The sequence below is a fragment of the Rhopalosiphum maidis genome, chromosome 1 (genome assembly GCF_003676215.2).
Source record: "Rhopalosiphum maidis isolate BTI-1 chromosome 1, ASM367621v3, whole genome shotgun sequence".
NCBI lineage: Eukaryota > Metazoa > Arthropoda > Insecta > Hemiptera > Aphididae > Rhopalosiphum > Rhopalosiphum maidis.
Genome location: NC_040877.1, coordinates 1877910 through 1890960, shown reverse-complemented (window position 1 = coordinate 1890960; position 13051 = coordinate 1877910). Strand labels below are relative to the sequence as shown.

General features: G+C 27.0%; 1 pseudogene; it reads left to right on the top strand.

Moving 5' to 3' along the window:
* Positions 1–7262: 7262 nt before the first annotated feature.
* LOC113548712 lies at positions 7263–8398 on the top strand (annotated as a pseudogene).
* Positions 8399–13051: the final 4653 nt, after the last annotated feature.

Genomic DNA, 13051 nt, shown 5'->3' with positions numbered 1-13051 from the left:
TAATATTTAATAAATCACGGTTTACCAACATTTTATAGAGGGTATATCATGAAAAATATAAACGCTATGTACATTCAAATATTAAATTGAATTTAAATTTAAAGGAAAAAAAATAATACAGCCACCATAAAAATATCCATACTTGTTATTGTGTTGTATACATTAACAGGAAAACTGTCGTAGAAAATTACATCAATCTCACAATAAATTGTAAAACATATTTCATTATGTAACGGTTCTTGTGTACAAATACAACTGCATTATATAAATTATTATCATGTTATTAGAGGTTTTATAATGTTTGTAGCTTATCTCAATTGATTAGGCCATGGATACATAAACAACGTTATTTTTATAAAACGATTGTTTTCCACAGTATTATTATTAATGATCTGAACGGTTGTAATTATATGTAATAGGTGTATTGGGTAAATATATTAATAATAACATTTTAATAAATAAATCAAATGCAATATTAATGGGTTTATTTATCGACCAATTACTACTACACAAATATGTAGGTTATTATTTAAAAAAATGTATATAAAATAGAAATACAACCATTTAGGGCATAATTAAATATAAAATATAAACATATTGGAAAATTACTATCAAAAAAAAAAAAAAACCGAATGCATTAGAAAAATTTCAATTATCTATTATGTATTTCATTTAAAGTATCATATGATGCTTATTTATTTGTCTATAGGGCAATACTTACGATATCGTATTTGGTATTTGATATAAGTATTTTATATTTAGGTTGTGTTATTAACAATCTGCTTGTTTGAAAAGTATACTATATTTACTTCAACATACTTAAATAAAAGGTGTACGTTTAAATTTATATCTCTAATAGTTATTTTGTATAATACTTTGTAGTTTTTAACTTTTTGTCTATGATCGAAAGAAAATAATGACAACTTCTATTATTATCATTATGAATTAAACATATTTTACTTAATATGTTGATGATAAAATTAATGAGTTAGTTTGTCAATTGATTCCCCTTTTAATAGATACTAAAATAATTTTATTATTATTATTTACAGTTATGCATAAATCAATTTATGGACAATCACAATGTTTTTAGAATTCTATCTTAACTTAGAATTTAACACAGGGTAAATTTAATTTTTCAGAATTAATTATTATACAGTCATTTATTATAATATATTTACTATAATAGCAATATTAGCAATTAGATAACTATACAGCAGTATACTCAATTAATAAAAAATCAAAAAGTATTTGATTACTTTGTATTTTGGTAATCATTTATAACCTTTTTTTAACTTATCAAAATGTTTATATAAACTGTATACAATTCATATAATTTAAATTTTAACATATTCGATTTTAAATCTGTTGATTATCATAGGACTTTATTTCATTTAAAACGAAAAAAAAAATACATTTTATTATTATGCGATTTAATTATATGTTTGGATAATTTTACACTTATTGTTACATATTTTTAAATGAATAATTTAATAATATTTTTCTTTTTTGGATTCAAATTAATGTATGTTTTACAATTACTTCATTGTAAACCAATAAATATATTTTCTTTAGTGGAAAAAAAATGTAAGCTTAATAATTATAGTGTATATTATCAATTTATGTTACAAAGTAGGTGTCCAAGTAGACCTATAGTACGTTATTTTCAGGAACTAAAAAGGTTTATATTTTATTATAAAATAATTTTAATAGCTTGACCTAAATATAATATAACATGCAAAATATTATAATGAATGTTGATGATTACATTGATCAACCACTGTTTAATAGTGTTTAGTTCAATTTGTTATAGTAACATGATGCAAGCAAACAAAGTTTTTTAACAACTATCGGTCTCTATTAATTAATCGCGATATAAGGAAAATAATTTAAATGTATATATCATAAAAGGAGAATTATTAATAATATAATAATAAAAATAATATATTTTTTAAATTTCATATCTCTTCTGTTTGCTTAACCCGTATAGTCGGATAATAGGACCTATGTTATTATATGTACCTACACAGGTTTATTAAGTATAAAGGCTATCACAATACTTATCATCAAGTCACCTATAGTCATATTAAATATTATATTTTAATAGTCATACGATTTATACTTAAAATCTAGAGTAATGATCATCATTACTTTATTAAGCATGACTCTCCTGTGTAGGATGTAATAATTATAACAACAATTTATTGAAAAAATCTGTAATATTTGTTCAGTCGACGTGGATGATACGGGAATCATGATATTGGCGTAAACAACATATAATTAAACGATTTTCAGCCACTGATATTACGCTTAAAGACATAAGCTGTGTATTGCATATGTATACGTAATTACAATTATGTGTTATAATAATAAATTCTGATGCAGAGAAAATCGTACCTATACTGAATCAGACGAATTACAAAAATATATTTTTTTCAAAATATAATGATTGTCAGTTATCACAAACTTTATAATATGTATTTTTTGATTTAAAATTATAAATTTGATAGACATAGCTCAAGCGCCCAAAGATTTAAATATGTATAACGTGGAATACATAATTTTATTTTGATAATTATAATTATATTTATAATTTGTTTTATCTAACGAGCTAATCGTGATCGAGATAAAAAAAATGATATTTTTAACATTGCGATACCAATAATTATTTGCCTATGCGAGAAATTCAAAAATAGTTATGAAACGACAATTTTAAAACTTAATTATTACGTTTATATATCAATATTATTTTATTCCTTTGTTGTATACATTATTTCAACAAAATTAGTAGGTAAAACGATGTTTATGCTACATTAATTACATGCATTTAATTGGATTCGCAATTTCTCTTCGATCCAATTTATTTCTCAAAAATAACATAATATATATATATATATATATATTACTGCGTGTGCATGTTATTTTTTTATTTTATTATTTTATGTTCATCGAGACGTTCGATATTTTCAATGACATTTTGTGGTTTATGTTATTTTAAACTTTTGACACCCCCAACCGCACCAAATTGATATGTTACGTATTTTACCAACTATTTTGTATTTTAGTGAGCTGTGAGTTACACTAGTTAACACTTTTAAAAATTTTAACAGTTTTTTTTATGACAAATATTGACAAATTGCTCTTAGTTAATAATGCACAATATGCAAATTACATTAAATTTGACATTTGACCACATTTAAATTTAAATTTATATTTCCAATACTTGTGTGCACTATTATTATCTAGTTATATTATATCACATCATGGATACGCATATTAATATTTAACACAAATATTTATAGTCTTCGAAAAATAAACAAAATGTGCTATGATTTATATTGACTATGAAATAAAAAAATATTTTTTCTACAGTCCCACTTTTTTTATTTTCTTTATCATCCAATTTGGCTTTGTGTGAGTCCAATTAACCTCGATTGTTTAAACAAACCATCGAAGTATTCAAATGAACTTCCCCTTTACAATAATTTTATTTGATACCGGTGTGAAACGTAAAATAAAACTACGAAATTGGTCACTGGATATAACTGAAATAAATAATTTTTATAATTTATAACATGTTGTAGGTACAAAATAAAATGTTTTATGTTTTTATTATTTTTGTATTTTATCAAAACAATAAAATTGTGTCTTGTATTATGCTTATTATTCAATATATTGAATGTTTGATACATTTTAATTAATATTAAATAGGAATATTATTGTAATATTATATTCGATAAATAATTAGGTATATAATAAAAAATGTTAACGTCATAAAAATAAATAATTTTGTTTACCAAAATGTAAACAGTTTTTGTTTACATAGATTAAGTACACATAATAATAATAATAAATAATAAAAATATTATGTATTATATTTGTCCTTTTCAGTGTACGATTATTCGAACTTAATAACACGATAAATGTTATCGAATAAAATAGGAATATCGTAATGCTGTTGAACTTGACGACGTTGCGTGAAAAAACTTCATTGTGCGTAGTATGTTTTTGAACTTTCTCTGGTTATTCAGATGCTTTATTCGAAATGACTATAAAATAATGGAACATATTGGCGTATAACACGGCACGTACCTGCAACACATTCTGACATCCCGAATGTAGACTCGTGTAAAAATGTAGCTGTATACTATTCGTATATTTATGTGTGCCTAGGTACATGCAGCTTATAATATTTCTACACTACGGTTAGACTACGGTTCGTCGAATGTATTTATTTTTCCCTGTACCGACAGGGTCCACGGGACGTGTACCTGCATCGGTTGTTTTTATGTCAATGATAATAATTGGCAGAAAAGAAAGGAAAAAAGAAATAAAACCACAAAAAATAATCCGTCGAAACATCTCGGTCGACTTATGACTTTTTTTGCTCTACGAAATGTTTTCCACTCTGTATAGGTGCACTCGCACATCAACTCGTATATCTATGTATACTATGTATACATACGTACACATTACCCGTACATACTTACATACACGCATGCACACATATATACATATACCTATATATTTACCTCCATACAAACACGCATATATATAATATATAAATATTATATACCGGTCACGGGAACAAATAATATCCTGACATTTGTTGTGTTGTCGACTAGAGCAAATAAAAAGTTAGTTCGAAAGACAACACGTGTGTGTATATATACACTTGAGTATTACGGGTATTAGATATATGTATTATATCGCTGTAATGTCCTGTCACGGAATCTTAAATGTTTAAGGTTTGTTTTTAAATCAAATTCCACGACAGCATGAAAACGTCACTGAGTTTCTCGTCTTTGTAATAGCTATATTAATATATAATAATACGAGAACGCCGCCGTATACATTACCTATGGTGGCTCGTGGCGTGTATGGCTCAATCGACCGTCAGCCGCCACAAACAGTCACAGGGTCCAAAAGCCACATGACAAATATTTTAAGTAGCAAATATTTTTTAACAGTCTCATTGTGTTGTCAATTAAACGTGTGCGATACAAAATAACCAGACGGTCAATGTACCAAACCCACATATTATTATAGCGGTAAAACGAATAATTGTATTCGTCAAATGTATTGCTATTTAATGTTATTGCTCCGTCAGACCTAAATTTCTACGGTCAAAAATAAAATATGAAACTTATTGCTATATTCAAACATAATTATTTTATTATACTTTATTATGTTGAGGTGTCTATATTGTTGTAATACTATATCGTTTATTATAATTTCGGAACGTGTATAAACGCGCACAAGACATGAACAAATTATTGTAATATTATTATACTGTTTGGTTTGACACATTTTTTGTTTCAACTGATTTTTTTAAGCATAGAAAGTTTTCCTTCTTAAAAAAAAAAAAAAAGTTAAAGATTTTGGCACTTCCGAAAATGTTCACTGCCGCCAATTTACTTTCTCCCTTCATCCTCTTCTCGCCCTTTTTTCGTAGTCATAACAATATGACACTGGAAAATATTGACGAAAACAGTGACACACAGTGTTTACGACACATTGTCATACGGATGCGAAATCCGTAGGTATCCGAATTAATCGCGCATCGAATGATATTAGGAATCTATGCAACGATTTACTGAGATACGCTTTTTAGGATAAAAGAGAAAAATTATCGTGTATATAATAATATTTTTGCGTGATTTTTGGTATCGTAAGTGGGACAGTACATATATCTATAACACCTGTTCTTGTTGTTATATACGCGTGTTCCGAGTTATTGTCGTTAATCATCCATGAATAATGATCATGTGTAACCATTAAAATAATAAAAAAAAAAAATTTAAAAGAACGAAGAATAAGAAGAAAAATAAAAGACATACCGAAGAATTATGGCGCGGTAACTTTAATCATATACGCGTGTATTTTCCATTTTTTTTTCAGGTATATTTTATTATAATGACACTGAAAAAATTCAGGCATTTTAAGAAATTTATCACCATATTTCCGTGGCGTTTGTACCACATTATACTCACAGTAAACGTATAAATACGAACAATAGTTTAAATGGATAATTTATGAATCCGACATTTTGCACTGCGGCTTAAAAATAATATTCTTTATGTGTATTATATTATATGTAATACACGCATAAGCAAAATGAAAATTGAGCTCTTTATGAATACCTAGGGAACTTAACAATTTGTGTGACTTGTGCGTTTATAATAAACGTATAAAGCAAATTCATTTTTTATATTATACTATTGTTGTTGTTAAACAACAATATCAAAAAGTAAAAGCTCCACTAAATACGTATACGCTCCTAAAAATTGCTTTTGATTCGGCTGATCGTTATTTCATCAAACAGTGTCAAATACCGATTTCTAGGTATGATGAAAACACTTATTTTTAAATAGACCGCTCCTAAATGTACATTGTGTATACACGATCTAATATTTACAAGCGAGTGAGATGAATGACTATATTATGTTAAATAACGACTCCATCACAACAAACACGTGTGTTTGAATATAAATATATACAGATATACATAGGTGCCTATATTACGTATTTGTTATATTTTATTGTTGGAAATTCGATTATATGTTTCCGGTTAATGGTTATTCTATTTAAGCGTTTAAATGTTTGATAATTTTAATTTTATAATTTTGTTTATTTCGTAAATTCCTAACAAATACATTTTAAATTTCGTCAAATTGCTCACAATAATATATTATATAAAGAATAGTCGGCGATAATTGAATATTGCAATAGAGATGCAACATGCACTTGGTTGGCATTGATCGAGTATACGCTTAGTAACATACAGGTACTAAATAATAATATAGCGCCGACCGTTTGCCAACATGTTACAACATATTATTATTAAGTTTCAATTTGTTCTTACTGCGGCTGAGATCGTTAAAATATGATCTTTGATCGACATTGAATGTCGGCTCTGAATTCTTAACAACTATTCCGCGTTTATGTAACGTAGTCTGCGACAAACGTTTTAATGTGTGTGTTTGTTTTTCTTATCAATCTATTGCCTTCCGGACACCGGGCCACGGTGTATAATTATTAATCATAACGGTTAAGTTATTTTATCGTAGCCTCGATAACGGAAAAATCAAAGGTCCCTCCCATGCACTATGTAGCCGTTCGTTTTGATATAAATATAAGGCCCGGCCGGTTGGCTAAATCAGTATTGTTCGAGACACCGTCAGCAGTGGTACAGATATCAATTCGTTATATTCGTATTGATATTATATTTTAATATTCATCTATCCGTCGTACACAATACACACAACAACAACAACATGGTTGCCTGCAAAGTGATTTTGGCCATTGCCGTCGTGTTCGTAGCTGTTGTTCAAGTAAGCATAAATTATTATAGTATAAAATATTATACCAACACGGTTAACGTGTAATACATTATTATTGTTTGGTATTTCCCTCTAAACAATGTCCGCGTCGACTGCGCACCAATACGAATGCGTTGTACGATGTCACGGACAATTATTCATATTTCTAAAATAAACAATTAAAATGATATCCAAAATAATAATAATAATACTATACCAATTTAGATCAGTGGTAAACCCGCAACCGACACTGAATGGGGTATACCGTTCGAAGAAGCCCTCAAGAACATCACCAAAAAATTGGCGACGTTGTCGGCGATAACTCCGAATACACCGCCGCTGCCAAAAACGGTTTGAACACTTTCGTCGACGGTTTCAAATCCGAACTCGCAGTCCTTTCCAAATCGGTATGATTAAACATTAAATATTATCAATAATATAATGTATATTATCTTTGTGATGAACGAAGTCTGTTATTGTGCATTACACTTATACTTCGTTACTAACATCTTTAAAATTTTTGTTTTAAACTACTTTTTTTTTACCTACAGTTCGAAGGCAAAGCTGGAGTCACCGATGTTGTCAAGGAAGCCACCAAACAATGGCAAACAACCATCGACACATACACCAAGAACTTGCCAAAGGAAGTCAGCTTGAAAGACTTTAACGAAAAGACCGAACAGGCCCTTAAATACATCGTTGAGCATGCCACTGAGATCACAAAGAAAGCCCAAGGAAACACCGACATCGAAAAGGAAATTAAGGAATTCACCAAGAAAAACATCGACTTCCTTATGGAACAAGCTAAAAGCGTCCAAGTAAGTAGAATAAAATAAACATATAAATAAAGTTATAATTTTTAAGATCACGAATTAATCAAAGTTTTATTTTTATGATTTAGGCTAAAATCGCTGATGCCAAGAAAGCCTAAGATGAACAAGTTTGAGTGACTGACACACGTTGTACCAACTATGTCAACCAAAACACGATAACTGACAGTTAATTTATTGCTTTTTAATTTTATAATATTTCACCTTTAAAAATCAAATATTAAATTTTACCGTTTTTATACTTTATTGGAGCTTTGTTATTGTTTTTTTTCAACCGAAATATCGTCCATAAAAAAAACAACGAATTTGTTTCTGTGTAAAAACAATAATGATGATGATGTATCTCCTCGTGCCTCGTATATTTTCATAATTTTGAATAAAGTATACGTGGTGGTCAATAATCAAATTGTACCTACCAATCGTTCTAATTAGTACACCAAATTCGTATCATGAAATTGTAAAAAATAATATTTAAATAAATAGGAATTGAGCGATTTTTTAATAGTACCTACTTACAAATGTAATTGCCAATATTAAATTTACATTATCGAAAAGTGGCAATCATAATAATTATTATGCAATAATAAAATCATAACTTATCGTAATTTAATAATATTTTATTAATTAATACAATGGACTCAAAAATATTGATAAATTTTTTCACTGTGAAAAATTCAAATATATATATATATATATATATATGTAAAATTACAGTTAGGTGGAGGCTAAATGTATAGGTAAAAACCGTCTAAATAAATATATAATAATATGCTTTATTGACATAACAATATAACGTCTGTACAAAATGCAAATCATAGCTTATATTTAATACTGTAGCCACTAAAACCGCTTATTATTTTTTGCGTAGATTTTCAGAATTTTACCAAAGTATTATAATGAATTTTTTATAGCTCAAATTTTTGCTCTTTCATAAACGTAGTTTCGAACCCATTTTTTATAAACATAAATCTGATCTTAAACGATAAAAAAGTAGTATTTGCATATAATATTATAATATAATACAATAATGATTCCTGACAAATTACCTTTTTTTTTTTCTAAGACATATATATAATATATATGATATGGTTTAATGAAAAATAATATACATTAAAACACACTTAGGATCGAATGATGTGAAAAAAACTTAGTTAAATATTTAGGTTAAAGGACAAAATTCAAATGTAAGTCTGTCAACAAGTGTTGGCTAAAATAAACTTACGCGATTCCATAACTAAAATACGACTAATGTTATATATATTATAAGTTTTTAACTAATATTGTCAAGCAGTTATGACAACAATTTTATAAACTATTTTATCTGTACCATTACATTTTTATGTGATTTATTGTCAATGTCGACTAATGTAGTTATCAGTCCTTTCTTCAACTATAACCTCTTTAAAGCAAGTGTCGAATTTATAAAATAATTTCTTATATTACTATTAGATTGACATCGTTTCAAGTAAAATTTATGTCTCGGGTCAAAATTAGAACATTGTGCGTAAGACAATAATATTTAACTGTAAATGCAATTATGTCTGATAAGAAAAAAACCGTAATCAAAATCACGTCGAGTAAACTAACTGCTCTAATATTCGATAAATGTAATAAAATAAAATATAATATTCATTATTCTTATCGATTCTAACTTTATAGGTACACAATGTTCATTCTTAATGAGCATAATAAATATGTTGGATAAGCGAATTATAATATTATTATTAGGTTATGTGCTATAAGTTCACTGGCGTGTTAAAGTTGTTTAAAACGGTAATCAATATAACATTACGATAATTTTAGATTAATGTAAAACGTTTTTATATACTTTTTCCCAATAGGAACTGTGTATGCTGGAGACTATTTCTTATAACGACAAAAAAAGATTTTTAAGTATAAATCTATACTTTTTATTATATATATATATTTTTTTTTTCAAAAACTAAAAACGTTTAACACGCAAATCATATTTATTATAATAGTGTGGTTAAACGGCCAACTGCTCGTTATAATTATTAACTAACATAATATATTAACATGTACTGTATGAAATCGGTAAGAAAATAAAATATTTAATATGTATACTATGTATATCGTTTTATTTAAAGGTATATATTTTACACATTGTCGTCATCGTGGTGCTGACGGAAAACTAATTCAAGTTTTGAAGCGAAAACGACTAAAACTTTTTTTCGCTTTTGGATTCTGAGTATATTGGTAAATTTATTGACTTTTCCAATGATGTGTGCTGTTTATATAGTTCATCGGAAAGCGTTTTTTCTTAGTGGTAGTTAAAAAAAAGCTTTAACAATGCACAACAATAGCTATATATATTATATACAGAGTGATTCTCCAAACGTGCTCATTTCCATTTATTTATTTTTTAATTTTTAATTTTCAATTAATTAAATTCTGATTTTTAAAATTTTTAAATATACATGCTAGCCATATTTTTAGTAATTTAGATTATTTTATATTATTTAAGGATAGTACTGCTTTAATGCAAAATGATTTTTTTAAATGTAAACCAATTTTTTATTTTGTAAATTGATAAGCAGATATTTTTTTTGGACAAATCATATGTATCTAAAAAAAAAATTGAACTAGCAGTTTCTGAGTTATAAAAATATAATTTAAGGACAATGATATCATTGTAATCAATTAAAAACATAATATGATGTTTATATTGTGTACACAATAATTTATACGTAGTATTAGATATTGCATTGGTTATAAGTTATAATATTTATAGTCATATAATTTTTTCAAAAGATAAAATATTAATGGATACATATTAAATAATAATTTTAATTTTAAAATTAATAATTACCTTCTTCATATATTATTAAATATATATATATATATATATTAATTTGCTCTTAGTACAACAAATTTGATATATGGAAAAAAAGGATGATTTCAATTAAAGAAAAAGTTGGTTTACGATAGGATAATCTAGAATAAGGTATACAAATCTACATTTTTTTTAAATATTCCAAACTCTAGAACGTCCAGAACTGGAATTAAGTTGATTATGAGATTACTATATTATATAGTAATTAAAGCAAATTATGAAAGATAAGCGTACCTACTTGATGAATCACCTTATATGTATAGAAAGTAAGAAATTGAAGTATTGAAGTATTCAAATAAATATGATAAATAAACACACGACATGGTAAAAAGCTACCTTCGCAATAATATTACTACCTAATAGTATTTTTAATCGTTTTTGATTGTTATAATACACTTAATATTTAAACGATAACGTCATTTAAATTATACCAACAATTTTAATGATATTGTCTGGAAGTTAACGATGATTCCAATCTATTTGGAAGTCACTACAGAATAATTATTAATTTTAATTCGTACTGAGGTTAATGTAATAATACTTTATTAAGATATGAAATTGTGTCACTTAGAGATTTTTACATTAATTAATCATAATCTATGATATTCCATGTTATTGTTACTAATTATTTTTAAATATTACTATTTTTATATTTTATACGGAACAAAATGTTAACTAAAATATTATGTCACGATATTTTTGTTTTCGCACAGCAAAGTTGATATATTTTAATCATGTGTTATATGCACGAAGGTAGACGACTTAGAAATATCTAAGATATTTTTAAATTATGACGTTTTAGAAGAATTATGTATTTCAAATATAAATATAGTTTCCAACATTAACTATAATACTATTATTGTTAAAATATGACGTGTATTGCGTGCGTAAATAATATACATACTTATATATTGTAATACTTCGATAAAAATCAATTTTTAATTTATACGAAAAATTCATAACAAAACATAACTACTGCTCTTTCCATCAGATACCGCGTTTTTTTTTCGATTCCGTACGGTCATTTAATCAAACGGCCATAATACAGTCTGTACTCAGCAATATTATGAACTCGTCTTACTCGGATGTCGCACAGTCAACGATCATAATGATACGTCGATACTGATTGAAGTAGAGGTCATCTGCGTGCGGGTCGTTTGTGCCGTATGTATGGAAATAATATGAAATGTTGCGATGTACGGGAACACACAACAATGTATAACTGTGTATAAATTATTCATAACTGTACGCTGACCCTTTAATACGGCATAATATAATGATATAATATTTATTATAAAGTCTTCAAAAGCTTCGATGATATACAAGCCATCGTGTTAAATTTTTAAGAGGTATAGGTGCGTATTTGAAGTAGTGCGGGTTTTCGTAAATACACTTAAAAAAGTCTGACACGTAATTGACCAAACTTTACAAAGTATACTTATTGGCCGTTACATTATATAGACACAGTTGTTATTATAAAAAGTAGAAAATTTCCGGTCTATAATTTAAATTTGACTTAACGTAATTTTTTTTTTTAGATTTACGTTAATATAATATTTGTGCAAAGAAAATGGTAGTAGGTATATAGTTTTTCTTTTCTTTTTTTATGTCAGGTCTAAAAGAAACTCGTATATAATATTAAATCACATTAAAACTTTACTTTTTTTTTAAATTTTTGTTGTAAATAGCTTTCAACGTCCCGGACGCGTTAAACTCTCGAGAAAAGACGTAATCGACTTTTCTCGCTGTCGAGTAGACCATTCTACCGTCTCACTTCTCATCCATTTAAATTATCCCTCAATGGTTCTCTGTCTTGCACACTTCGCGTGAACAAAGTAATTTGTGGCCTATCCAAAACACTGTACTCTACTGCCAGTCACTATCAATTCAAGGCGTGAACCCTTAATACTATTTTTTCCCATGAGGCTGTCCTGTGTAAAGTCTCACCGGACACTTATCTGATTCTATGTTAAGTACAAAATAAAAAATAAACCATAAAATATTTCAATATTTCATCATTTTCCTTTTGTTGCTAATAACCATAC